The sequence below is a fragment of the Papaver somniferum genome, unplaced genomic scaffold, assembly GCF_003573695.1.
Source record: "Papaver somniferum cultivar HN1 unplaced genomic scaffold, ASM357369v1 unplaced-scaffold_152, whole genome shotgun sequence".
Lineage (NCBI taxonomy): Eukaryota > Viridiplantae > Streptophyta > Magnoliopsida > Ranunculales > Papaveraceae > Papaver > Papaver somniferum.
This window is the reverse complement of record NW_020624598.1, coordinates 56,200-67,419: the sequence shown is the minus strand read 5'-3', so window position 1 is coordinate 67,419 and position 11,220 is coordinate 56,200. Positions and strand designations below refer to the sequence as shown.

Sequence of the window (11,220 nt, the reverse complement as noted above, 5' to 3'; positions counted from 1 at the left end):
AAAAAAAAAAAAAAAAAAAAAAAAAATTCTTTTGCTCCCAATTTCAAAAACCAAAAATTTCTCCCATCAAAACCAAAGTTTTCCAAATGTTTCCCTAAAAAACCAAAATTTTTCTTTTTCCCATCAAAGCCAAATGTCTCCCGAAAAGTTTTTTCCCTAAAAAACCAAAATGTTTCCCTAAAAAACCAAAATTTTTCTTTTTCCCATCAAAACCAAAGTCTTCCTCGTGGCAAGTCCGATCCGGGCAAGTGATGACTCGCTGGAAACCTTATGACGAGGAGAACGCTTGACGCGGTTATTTTGAACTACTAATCTCGTTTTAATAGTTTTTTAGTTAAAAAATATTAAAATATCCAAATAAATGCACGGTTTTTGGATTTTCACCCAATTAGGGCAGACGCCCTCCCATATATCACGAGATAAAAAATCCATCTTATCTCGTGCAACCCGCTTTCTAACTAGTCACTAGCCTTCATAAGAATAACCGGCGAAAAAAAAAGTAAAAATAAATAAAAAAGGCAATCAACACGAGGACTTCCCAAGAGGTCACCCATCTTAGTACTACTCTCGCCCAAGCACGCTTAACTGCAGAGTTCTGATGGGTTCTGGTGCATTAGTGCTGGTATGATCGATTGCTCAAAGTTTCTCACCAATTTTACTACATAACACGTCTCCAATGTATTGGCTCGATCCATCTAACGCCCGTTACTTCCTCGTGGCAAGTCCGATCCGGGCAAGTGATGACTCGCTGGAAACCTTATGACGAGGAGAACGCTTGACGCGGTTATTTTGAACTACTAATCTCGTTTTAATAGTTTTTTAGTTAAAAATATTAAAATATCCAAATAAATGCACGGTTTTTGGATTTTCACCCAATTAGGGCAGACGCCCTCCCATATATCACGAGATAAAAAATCCATCTTATCTCGTGCAACCCGCTTTCTAACTAGCCACTAGCCTTCATAAGAATAACCGGCGAAAAAAAGTAAAAATAAATAAAAAAGGCAATCAACACGAGGACTTCCCAAGAGGTCACCCATCTTAGTACTACTCTCGCCCAAGCACGCTTAACTGCAGAGTTCTGATGGGTTTTGGTGCATTAGTGCTGGTATGATCGATTGCTGAAAGTTTCTCACCAATTTTACTACATAACACGTCTCCAATGTATTGGCTCGATCCATCTAACGCCCGTTACTTCCTCGTGGCAAGTCCGATCCGGGCAAGTGATGACTCGCTGGAAACCTTATGACGAGGAGAACGCTTGACGCGGTTATTTTGAACTACTAATCTCGTTTTAATAGTTTTTTAGTTAAAAAATATTAAAATATCCAAATAAATGCACGGTTTTTGGATTTTCACCCAATTAGGGCAGACGCCCTCCCATATATCACGAGATAAAAAATCCATCTTATCTCGTGCAACCCGCTTTCTAACTAGTCACTAGCCTTCATAAGAATAACCGGCGAAAAAAAAAGTAAAAATAAATAAAAAAGGCAATCAACACGAGGACTTCCCAAGAGGTTACCCATCTTAGTACTACTCTCGCCCAAGCACGCTTAACTGCAGAGTTCTGATGGGTTCTGGTGCATTAGTGCTGGTATGATCGATTGCTGAAAGTTTCTCACCAATTTTACTACTTAACACGTCTCCAATGTATTGGCTCGATCCATCTAACGCCCGTTACTTCCTCGTGGCAAGTCCGATCCGGGCAAGTGATGACTCGCTGGAAACCTTATGACGAGGAGAACGCTTGACGCGGTTATTTTGAACTACTAATCTCGTTTTAATAGTTTTTTAGTTAAAAAATATTAAAATATCCAAATAAATGCACGGTTTTTGGATTTTCACCCAATTAGGGCAGACGCCCTCCCATATATCACGAGATAAAAAATCCATCTTATCTCGTGCAACCCGCTTTCTAACTAGTCACTAGCCTTCATAAGAATAACCGGCGAAAAAAAAAGTAAAAAATAAATAAAAAAAGGCAATCAACACGAGGACTTCCCAAGAGGTCACCCATCTTAGTACTACTCTCGCCCAAGCACGCTTAACTGCAGAGTTCTGATGGGTTCTGGTGCATTAGTGCTGGTATGATCGATTGCTGAAAGTTTCTCACCAATTTTACTACTTAACACGTCTCCAATGTATTGGCTAGATCCATCTAACGCCCGTTACTTCCTCGTGGCAAGTCCGATCCGGGCAAGTGATGACTCGCTGGAAACCTTATGACGAGGAGAACGCTTGACGCGGTTATTTTGAACTACTAATCTCGTTTTAATAGTTTTTTAGTTAAAAAATATTAAAATATCCAAATAAATGCACGGTTTTTGGATTTTCACCCAATTAGGGCAGACGCCCTCCCATATATCACGAGATAAAAAATCCATCTTATCTCGTGCAACCCGCTTTCTAACTAGTCACTAGCCTTCATAAGAATAATGGGCGAAAAAAAAAGTAAAAATATATAAAAAAGGCAATCAACACGAGGACTTCCCAAGAGGTCACCCATCTTAGTACTACTCTCGCCCAAGCACGCTTAACTGCAGAGTTCTGATGGGTTCTGGTGCATTAGTGCTGGTATGATCGATTGCTAAAAGTTTCTCACCAATTTTACTACTTAACACGTCTCCAATGTATTGGCTCGATCCATCTAACGCCCGTTACTTCCTCGTGGCAAGTCCGATCCGGGCAAGTGATGACTCGCTGGAAACCTTATGACGAGGAGAACGCTTGACGCGGTTATTTTGAACTACTAATCTCGTTTTAATAGTTTTTTAGTTAAAAAATATTAAAATATCCAAATAAATGCACGGTTTTTGGATTTTCACCCAATTAGGGCAGACGCCCTCCCATATATCACGAGATAAAAAATCCATCTTATCTCGTGCAACCCGCTTTCTAACTAGTCACTAGCCTTCATAAGAATAACCGGCGAAAAAAAAAGTAAAAATATATAAAAAAGGCAATCAACACAAGGACTTCCCAAGAGGTCACCCATCTTAGTACTACTCTCGCCCAAGCACGCTTAACTGCAGAGTTCTGATGGGTTCTGGTGCATTAGTGCTAGTATGATCAATTGCTAAAAGTTTCTCACCAATTTTACTACTTAACACGTCTCCAATGTATTGGCTCGATCCATCTAACGCCCGTTACTTCCTCGTGGCAAGTCCGATCCGGGCAAGTGATGACTCGCTGGAAACCTTATGACGAGGAGAACGCTTGACGCGGTTATTTTGAACTACTAATCTCGTTTTAATAGTTTTTTAGTTAAAAAATATTAAAATATCCAAATAAATGCACGGTTTTTGGATTTTCACCCAATTAGGGCAGACGCCCTCCCATATATCACGAGATAAAAAATCCATCTTATCTCGTGCAACCCGCTTTCTAACTAGTCACTAGCCTTCATAAGAATAACCGGCGAAAAAAAAAGTAAAAATAAATAAAAAAGGCAATCAACACGAGGACTTCCCAAGAGGTCACCCATCTTAGTACTACTCTCGCCCAAGCATGCTTAACTGCAGAGTTCTGATGGGTTCTGGTGCATTAGTGCTGGTATGAGCAATTGCTGAAAGTTTCTCACCAATTTTACTACTTAACACGTCTCTAATGTATTGGCTCGATCCATCTAACGCCCGTTACTTCCTCGTGGCAAGTCCGATCCGGGCAAGTGATGACTCGCTGGAAACCTTATGACGAGGAGAACGCTTGACGCGGTTATTTTGAACTACTAATCTCGTTTTAATAGTTTTTTAGTTAAAAAATATTAAAATATCCAAATAAATGCACGGTTTTTGGATTTTCACCCAATTAGGGCAGACGCCCTCCCATATATCACGAGATAAAAAATCCATCTTATCTCGTGCAACCCGCTTTCTAACTAGTCACTAGCCTTCATAAGAATAACCGGCGAAAAAAAAAGTAAAAATATATAAAAAAAGGCAATCAACACGAGGACTTCCCAAGAGGTCACCCATCTTAGTACTACTCTCTCCCAAGCACGCTTAACTGCAGAGTTCTGATGGGTTCTGGTGCATTAGTGCTGGTATGATCGATTGCTGAAAGTTTCTCACCAATTTTACTACTTAACACGTCTCCAATGTATTGGCTCGATCCATCTAACGCCCGTTACTTCCTCGTGGCAAGTCCGATCCGGGCAAGTGATGACTCGCTGGAAACCTTATGACGAGGAGAACGCTTGACGCGGTTATTTTGAACTACTAATCTCGTTTTAATAGTTTTTTAGTTAAAAAATATTAAAATATCCAAATAAATGCACGGTTTTTGGATTTTCACCCAATTAGGGCAGACGCCCTCCCATATATCACGAGATAAAAAATCCATCTTATCTCGTGCAACCCGCTTTCTAACTAGTCACTAGCCTTCATAAGAATAACCGGCGAAAAAAAAAAGTAAAAATAAATAAAAAAAGGCAATCAACACGAGGACTTCCCAAGAGGTCACCCATCTTAGTACTACTCTCGCCCAAGCACGTTTAACTGCAGAGTTCTGATGGGTTCTGGTGCATTAGTGCTGGTATGATCGATTGCTGAAAGTTTCTCACCAATTTTACTACTTAACACGTCTCCAATGTATTGGCTCGATCCATCTAACGCCCGTTACTTCCTCGTGGCAAGTCCGATCCGGGCAAGTGATGACTCGCTGGAAACCTTATGACGAGGAGAACGCTTGACGCGGTTATTTTGAACTACTAATCTCGTTTTAATAGTTTTTTAGTTAAAAAATATTAAAATATCCAAATAAATGCACGGTTTTTGGATTTTCACCCAATTAGGGCAGACGCCCTCCCATATATCACGAGATAAAAAATCCATCTTATCTCGTGCAACCCGCTTTCTAACTAGTCACTAGCCTTCATAAGAATAACCGGCGAAAAAAAAAGTAAAAATAAATAAAAAAGGCAATCAACACGAAGACTTCCCAAGAGGTCACCCATCTTAGTACTACTCTCGCCCAAGCACGCTTAACTGCAGAGTTCTGATGGGTTCTGGTGCATTAGTGCTGGTATGATCGATTGCTGAAAGTTTCTCACCAATTTTACTACTTAACACGTCTCCAATGTGTTGGCTCGATCCATCTAACGCCCGTTACTTCCTCGTGGCAAGTCCGATCCGGGCAAGTGATGACTCGCTGGAAACCTTCTGACGAGGAGAACGCTTGACGCGGTTATTTTGAACTACTAATCTCGTTTTAATAGTTTTTTAGTTAAAAAATATTAAAATATCCAAATAAATGCACGGTTTTTGGATTTTCACCCAATTAGGGCAGACGCCCTCCCATATATCAGGAGATAAAAAATCCATCTTATCTCGTGCAACCCGCTTTCTAACTAGTCACTAGCCTTCATAAGAATAACCGGCGAAAAAAAAGTAAAAATAAATAAAAAAGGCAATCAACACGAGCACTTCCCAAGAGGTCACCCATCTTAGTACTACTCTCGCCCAAGCACGCTTAACTGCAGAGTTCTGATGGGTTCTGGTGCATTAGTGCTTGTATGATCGATTGCTGAAAGTTTCTCACCAATTTTACTACATAACACGTCTCCAATGTATTGGCTCGATCCATCTAACGCCCGTTACTTCCTCGTGGCAAGTCCGATCCGGTCAAGTGATGACTCGCTGGAAACCTTATGACGAGGAGAACTCTTGACACGGTTATTTTGAACTACTAATCTCGTTTTAATAGTTTTTTAGTTAAAAAATATTAAAATATCCAAATAAATGCACGGTTTTTGGATTTTCACCCAATTAGGGCAGACGCCCTCCCATATATCACGAGATAAAAAATCAATCTTATCTCGTGCAACCCGCTTTCTAACTAGTCACTATCCTTCATAAGAATAACCGGCGAAAAAAAAAGTAAAAATAAATAAAAAAGGCAATCAACACGAGGACTTCCCAAGAGGTCACCCATCTTAGTACTACTCTCGCCCAAGCATGCTTAACTGCAGAGTTCTGATGGGTTCTGGTGCATTAGTGCTGGTATGAGCAATTGCTGAAAGTTTCTCACCAATTTTACTACTTAACACGTCTCTAATGTATTGGCTCGATCCATCTAACGCCCGTTACTTCCTCGTGGCAAGTCCGATCCGGGCAAGTGATGACTCGCTGGAAACCTTATGACGAGGAGAACGCTTGACGCGGTTATTTTGAACTACTAATCTCGTTTTAATAGTTTTTTAGTTAAAAAATATTAAAATATCCAAATAAATGCACGGTTTTTGGATTTTCACCCAATTAGGGCAGACGCCCACCCATATATCACGAGATAAAAAATCCATCTTATCTCGTGCAACCCGCTTTCTAACTAGTAACTAGCCTTCATAAGAATAACCGGCAAAAAAAAAATAAAAATAAATAAAAAAGGCAATCAACACGAGGACTTCCCAAGAGGTCACCCATCTTAGTACTACTCTCGCCCAAGCACGCTTAACTGCAGAGTTCTGATGGGTTCTGGTGCATTAGTGCTGGTATGATCGATTGTTAAAAGTTTCTCACCAATTTTACTACTTAACACGTCTCCAATGTATTGGCTCGATCCATCTAACGCCCGTTACTTCCTCGTGGCAAGTCCGATCCGGGCAAGTGATGACTCGCTGGAAACCTTATGACGAGGAGAACGCTTGACACGGTTATTTTGAACTACTAATCTCGTTTTAATAGTTTTTTAGTTAAAAAATATTAAAATATCCAAATAAATGCACGGTTTTTGGATTTTCACCCAATTAGGGCAGACGCCCTCCCATATATCACGAGATAAAAAATCCATCTTATCTCGTGCAACCCGCTTTCTAACTAGTCACTAGACTTCATAAGAATAACCGGCGAAAAAAAATGTAAAAATAAATAAAAAAGGCAATCAACACAAGGACTTCCCAAGAGGTCACCCATATTAGTACTACTCTCGCCCAAGCACGCTTAACTGCAGAGTTCTGATGGGTTCTGGTGCATTAGTGCTGGTATGATCGATTGCTGAAAGTTTCTCATCAATTTTACTACTTAACACGTGTCCAATGTATTGGCTCGATCCATCTAACGCCCGTTACTTCCTAGTGGCAAGTCCGATCCGGGCAAGTGATGACTCGCTGGAAACCTTATGACGAGGATAACGCTTGACGCGGTTATTTTGAACTACTAATCTCGTTTTAATAGTTTTTTAGTTAAAAAATATTAAAATATCCAAATAAATGCACGGTTTTTGGATTTTCACCCAATTAGGGCAGACGCCCTCCCATATATCACGAGATAAAAAATCCATCTTATCTCGTGCAACCCGCTTTCTAACCAGTCACTAGCCTTCATAAGAATAACCGGCGAAAAAATAAGTAAAAATAAATAAAAAAGGCAATCAACACGAGGACTTCCCAATTGGTCACCCATCTTAGTACTACTCTCGCCCAAGCATGCTTAACTGCAAAGTTCTGATGGGTTCTAGTGCATTAGTGCGGGTATGATCGATTGCTGAAAGTTTCTCACCAATTTTACTACTTAACACGTCTCCAATGTATTGGCTCGATCCATCTAACGCCCGTTACTTCCTCGTGGCAAGTCCGATCCGGGCAAGTGATGACTCGCTGGAAACCTTATGACGAGGAGAACGCTTGACACGGTTACTTTGAACTACTAATCTCGTTTTAATAGTTTTTTAGTTAAAAAATATTAAAATATCCAAATAAATGCACGGTTTTTGGATTTTCACCCAATTAGGGCAGACGCCCTCCCATATATCACGAGATAAAAAATCCATCTTATCTCGTGCAACCCGCTTTCTAACTAGTCACTAGCCTTCATAAGAATAACCGGCGAAAAAAAAAAGTAAAAATAAATAAAAAAGGCAATCAACATGAGGACTTCCCAACTGCTCACCCATCTTAGTACTACTCTCGCCCAAGCACGCTTAACTGCAGAGTTCTGATGGGCTTTGGTGCATTAGTGCTGGTATGATCGATTGCTGAAAGTTTCTCACCAATTTTACTACTTAACACGTCTCCAATGTATTGGCTCGATCCATATAACGCCCGTTACTTCCTCGTGGCAAGTCCGATCCGGGCAAGTGATGACTCGCTGGAAACCTTATGACGAGGAGAACGCTTGACACGGTTATTTTGAACTACTAATCTCGTTTTAATAGTTTTTTAGTTAAAAAATATTAAAATATCCAAATAAATGCATGGTTTTTGGATTTTCACCCAATTAGGGCAGACGCCCTCCCATATATCACGAGATAAAAAATCCATCTTATCTCGTGCAACCCGCTTTCTAACTAGTCACTAGCCTTCATAAGAATAACCGGCGAAAAAAAAAAGTAAAAATAAATAAAAAAGGCAATCAACACGAGGACTTCCCAAGAGGTCACCCATTGGTGTGGTTTTAAAAGAACCTACAACTGCACCTGCAAGTATACAGGGTTGTTGTAGATAGGTGGAGTAAGAAGGGGTTTGTCCTCAGGGACTTGGTGTGTGTAGTTGAATCTATGGTTTTAACTACAACTGATTTCAGAACAAGAAGTAACACAAATAGGGGGTTTTGTTTGCCGATTCGGCTAGATGATGATAGTGACTGAAATAACAGAAGCGGAAGCAAAGAGTAACCTACAAGCAGATAGATAAGGTGCTGGGGAAGTCGAATCCACCGCTTAACCTATACTAAGTCAATTCAATCCCAATGATGTTCTTGTCCCTTGTATAGATATCAGTGAGCTTCTAGGCTCAACTGACTAACTAGATGGCAGTGGAGGTTCTATGCATGCTGCTCATCAAAGGGTGGTTTCAGGAGGAAGGTTTAGTATCACTAAGATAACTATCTAATCCTAGTATTAGCTGCCCTTCTCACAAAACAACTAACCACAGATCAATTACTTAGGTGAGTAAACAATCCTAAGGGATATCCTTATCACAGCTAAAATATCAATCCTAGGCACTAATTGTCTAGCTAAAGCACAATTAGTCAGAGAATTGGCAATGATCACTAAGGCATGAGCTGCAACACAATCACACAGTGGTGTTCTAACTACAATGCATACATGACATGCACTGTGAGAGCAAAATGTAAAGTGCACAAGATAATTTATCCACAACATTATAGCACAACAAGACTGTTGTGGTTAACAAGACACACACAATACACTTGCAAGTATACAAGGTCAAAATTTATAATATAGTGATGAGTGGGGGTTTGTCCACAGGGAGAGGAGCATATAAGAAGTTTTCCTAGCTAAGGTGTGTAGTGAGCTAAGGGCAGGCAAGGTTTCAGGCATACAGACAAGAATGCAAGGTAAAGCAATAGAGAAACAGGCTAAGAACCACAGCAGGGAAAGATAACAGACAAGGAACCAAGGCTTGGAAGCCAAGGGCAAGAGGCAGGATTGTGCACTGACTTCAGTGCACAGTAGGCTACAAAGTGCAAGAAAATAAAAAGCAAGAAAATTAACTGAAGAAAATGACTGATCAGGAAGCAAACTTAGAACTGAAAATGTAAATTACTGAGAGGGAATTGGTGGGTAAGCCAAGGCTTATGATCCACCTTGTGTCCTAATCAAATGACATGGTCTAGGTTATGTTCATTCCTAAGCATACAACTAGAAATGGAAGAACACCAACTTGCTCACTAGTCTACCCCTAGCATTGGCTGTCTTTTGACAGTACAGCCAATCACAGGCTCTATGAGCATTGGAATCTCTCATTTGCACAATCAAAACATACAGGGAAGAACTATCCTAGCTCATTTACACTTGACAGTGCACAAGGCTTCACTGAGCCTTGGCCTGAAACTGATTAGCTCATGCTAACCATGTATAAAACATTCACATTCATCATATGATATAAATTAGACACAATCAGCAACATATCAGATAACTAAAACATATGCAATACTCAACTGTTAACTGACAAGCACTGAAATTTTAAGTTCATAAAAATTTGTCTCAAATTCTCTACTGGCTAGTCCAGAGAGGTATACAGTGTCCTCTACACACTTCACACAACATCAATTTATACCCCATCACCCAATTAGGGTTTTCCCCAATTTCTCCCCAAAATCAGTGAAATTAGGTTTTTCAAATTACCTAATTTTACTGCACAATTTCACTCCCATGCGTCGACCCATTCTTCCTCTGACTCTCCTGCTCCATTCCCACGCGCCAATTGCTTCATCTATCAACCTAGTTCACCAAATCCAATCCTAACAGTGATGAGGATGGTGGAGTTGTTGAAATAGATAAATAGGTGATGGGGGGTGATGATAGTAGTGATGGGTTGTGGTTGTTGTGGAGAGTTGGTGGTTTGGTGGCTGTTGCAGGAGGGGTGGTGACGACAGGGAAGAAGGTGGTGGTGATGGTGGTGCGGCAGGGTATGGTGGTTGCAGACGGGGTGAGCTCGATTAGTTTCTGGCTAGGGGTTGTTTGGTTTGTGGGATATAGACTTAGGTGTTTGAGTGTTGAGCGGGATCATCGAACCTTGATGTTTGGTGATGAAAGGCGTAGGATGATAAATTCTGAAACGGATCTAACGGAGAAATTGAGACAGATCGTGAGCGACCGTTGGATGCAAAAATACAACGAAACTGACGGCTCAAGATGGAGTTAGGTGCTGTAGTGTAAGGCGGAGATATCAAACGTTGATGAACAGCAAGGGAGCGACCGTTGGATTCAACTACCATCTAATCCGAAGGCTTGGAATTTCAGCGCTGTGGTGCTTGGCAAAGACTTCAGATTTTGATGCTCTATGAAGGAGCGACCATCGGATGCTTCTGAGAACTGATCTGACGGCTGAGAACGGAGGCGCTTTTGTGTGTAGAAAATGAGGTTGTGCGCACCATTCTTCGCGGCTTCCTTGCGTAATTTCTCCCGGCTTTTCACTGCTTTTCCGCTCTTTTCGCTCCGCGACTCATCCGAACTTTATTTATTACCTAAAAATGCAAAATTAATTAATAAAAATATTTATTCTTGAAAACAATGAAAATACAGAATATGGGATAAAATGTAGAATTAATGCACAAGAGATGAGTTAAAATGCCAACAAAAAGGGATAAATATATACAATATTTGGCACTCATCAAATACCCCCAAACCTGAATTTTACTTGTCCTCAAGTAAAACAAAACTAAGGAAATCCTAACTATACCACTGTCGCTGGTCTCTCGAATGCATTTAGCGTATGCACTAAGCCTTTTAAACCACTAAGTGTCCCTAGTGGACGAGTTG

General features: G+C 40.5%; 15 non-coding genes and 1 pseudogene across 15 annotated transcripts; all 16 read right to left on the bottom strand.

Annotated features, from left to right (window-relative positions):
- Positions 1 to 517: 517 nt before the first annotated feature.
- LOC113336594 lies at positions 518 to 636 on the bottom strand. The gene has a single exon (XR_003353951.1). It is a non-coding gene; the product is annotated as a 5S ribosomal RNA (ribosomal RNA).
- A 367-nt stretch (positions 637 to 1,003) lies between these two features.
- LOC113336469 lies at positions 1,004 to 1,122 on the bottom strand. The gene has a single exon (XR_003353840.1). It is a non-coding gene; the product is annotated as a 5S ribosomal RNA (ribosomal RNA).
- Positions 1,123 to 1,492: 370 nt separating this feature from the next.
- LOC113336397 lies at positions 1,493 to 1,611 on the bottom strand. Its single transcript, XR_003353770.1, has one exon. It is a non-coding gene; the product is annotated as a 5S ribosomal RNA (ribosomal RNA).
- Positions 1,612 to 1,983: 372 nt separating this feature from the next.
- LOC113336593 lies at positions 1,984 to 2,102 on the bottom strand. The gene has a single exon (XR_003353950.1). It is a non-coding gene; the product is annotated as a 5S ribosomal RNA (ribosomal RNA).
- Positions 2,103 to 2,472: 370 nt separating this feature from the next.
- Positions 2,473 to 2,591, bottom strand: LOC113336592. The gene has a single exon (XR_003353949.1). It is a non-coding gene; the product is annotated as a 5S ribosomal RNA (ribosomal RNA).
- Positions 2,592 to 2,961: 370 nt separating this feature from the next.
- On the bottom strand, positions 2,962 to 3,080 carry LOC113336474. Its single transcript, XR_003353845.1, has one exon. It is a non-coding gene; the product is annotated as a 5S ribosomal RNA (ribosomal RNA).
- Positions 3,081 to 3,450: 370 nt separating this feature from the next.
- LOC113336515 lies at positions 3,451 to 3,569 on the bottom strand. The gene has a single exon (XR_003353889.1). It is a non-coding gene; the product is annotated as a 5S ribosomal RNA (ribosomal RNA).
- A 371-nt stretch (positions 3,570 to 3,940) lies between these two features.
- On the bottom strand, positions 3,941 to 4,059 carry LOC113336481. The gene has a single exon (XR_003353852.1). It is a non-coding gene; the product is annotated as a 5S ribosomal RNA (ribosomal RNA).
- Positions 4,060 to 4,431: 372 nt separating this feature from the next.
- Positions 4,432 to 4,550, bottom strand: LOC113336379. The gene has a single exon (XR_003353753.1). It is a non-coding gene; the product is annotated as a 5S ribosomal RNA (ribosomal RNA).
- Positions 4,551 to 4,920: 370 nt separating this feature from the next.
- LOC113336420 lies at positions 4,921 to 5,039 on the bottom strand. Its single transcript, XR_003353792.1, has one exon. It is a non-coding gene; the product is annotated as a 5S ribosomal RNA (ribosomal RNA).
- Positions 5,040 to 5,408: 369 nt separating this feature from the next.
- On the bottom strand, positions 5,409 to 5,527 carry LOC113336513. Its single transcript, XR_003353886.1, has one exon. It is a non-coding gene; the product is annotated as a 5S ribosomal RNA (ribosomal RNA).
- A 370-nt stretch (positions 5,528 to 5,897) lies between these two features.
- LOC113336514 lies at positions 5,898 to 6,016 on the bottom strand. The gene has a single exon (XR_003353887.1). It is a non-coding gene; the product is annotated as a 5S ribosomal RNA (ribosomal RNA).
- A 369-nt stretch (positions 6,017 to 6,385) lies between these two features.
- LOC113336416 lies at positions 6,386 to 6,504 on the bottom strand. Its single transcript, XR_003353788.1, has one exon. It is a non-coding gene; the product is annotated as a 5S ribosomal RNA (ribosomal RNA).
- Positions 6,505 to 6,874: 370 nt separating this feature from the next.
- On the bottom strand, positions 6,875 to 6,993 carry LOC113336455. The gene has a single exon (XR_003353827.1). It is a non-coding gene; the product is annotated as a 5S ribosomal RNA (ribosomal RNA).
- A 370-nt stretch (positions 6,994 to 7,363) lies between these two features.
- LOC113336542 lies at positions 7,364 to 7,482 on the bottom strand. The gene has a single exon (XR_003353915.1). It is a non-coding gene; the product is annotated as a 5S ribosomal RNA (ribosomal RNA).
- Positions 7,483 to 7,853: 371 nt separating this feature from the next.
- LOC113336567 lies at positions 7,854 to 7,972 on the bottom strand (annotated as a pseudogene).
- Between the last annotated feature and the right edge of the window lie 3,248 nt (positions 7,973 to 11,220).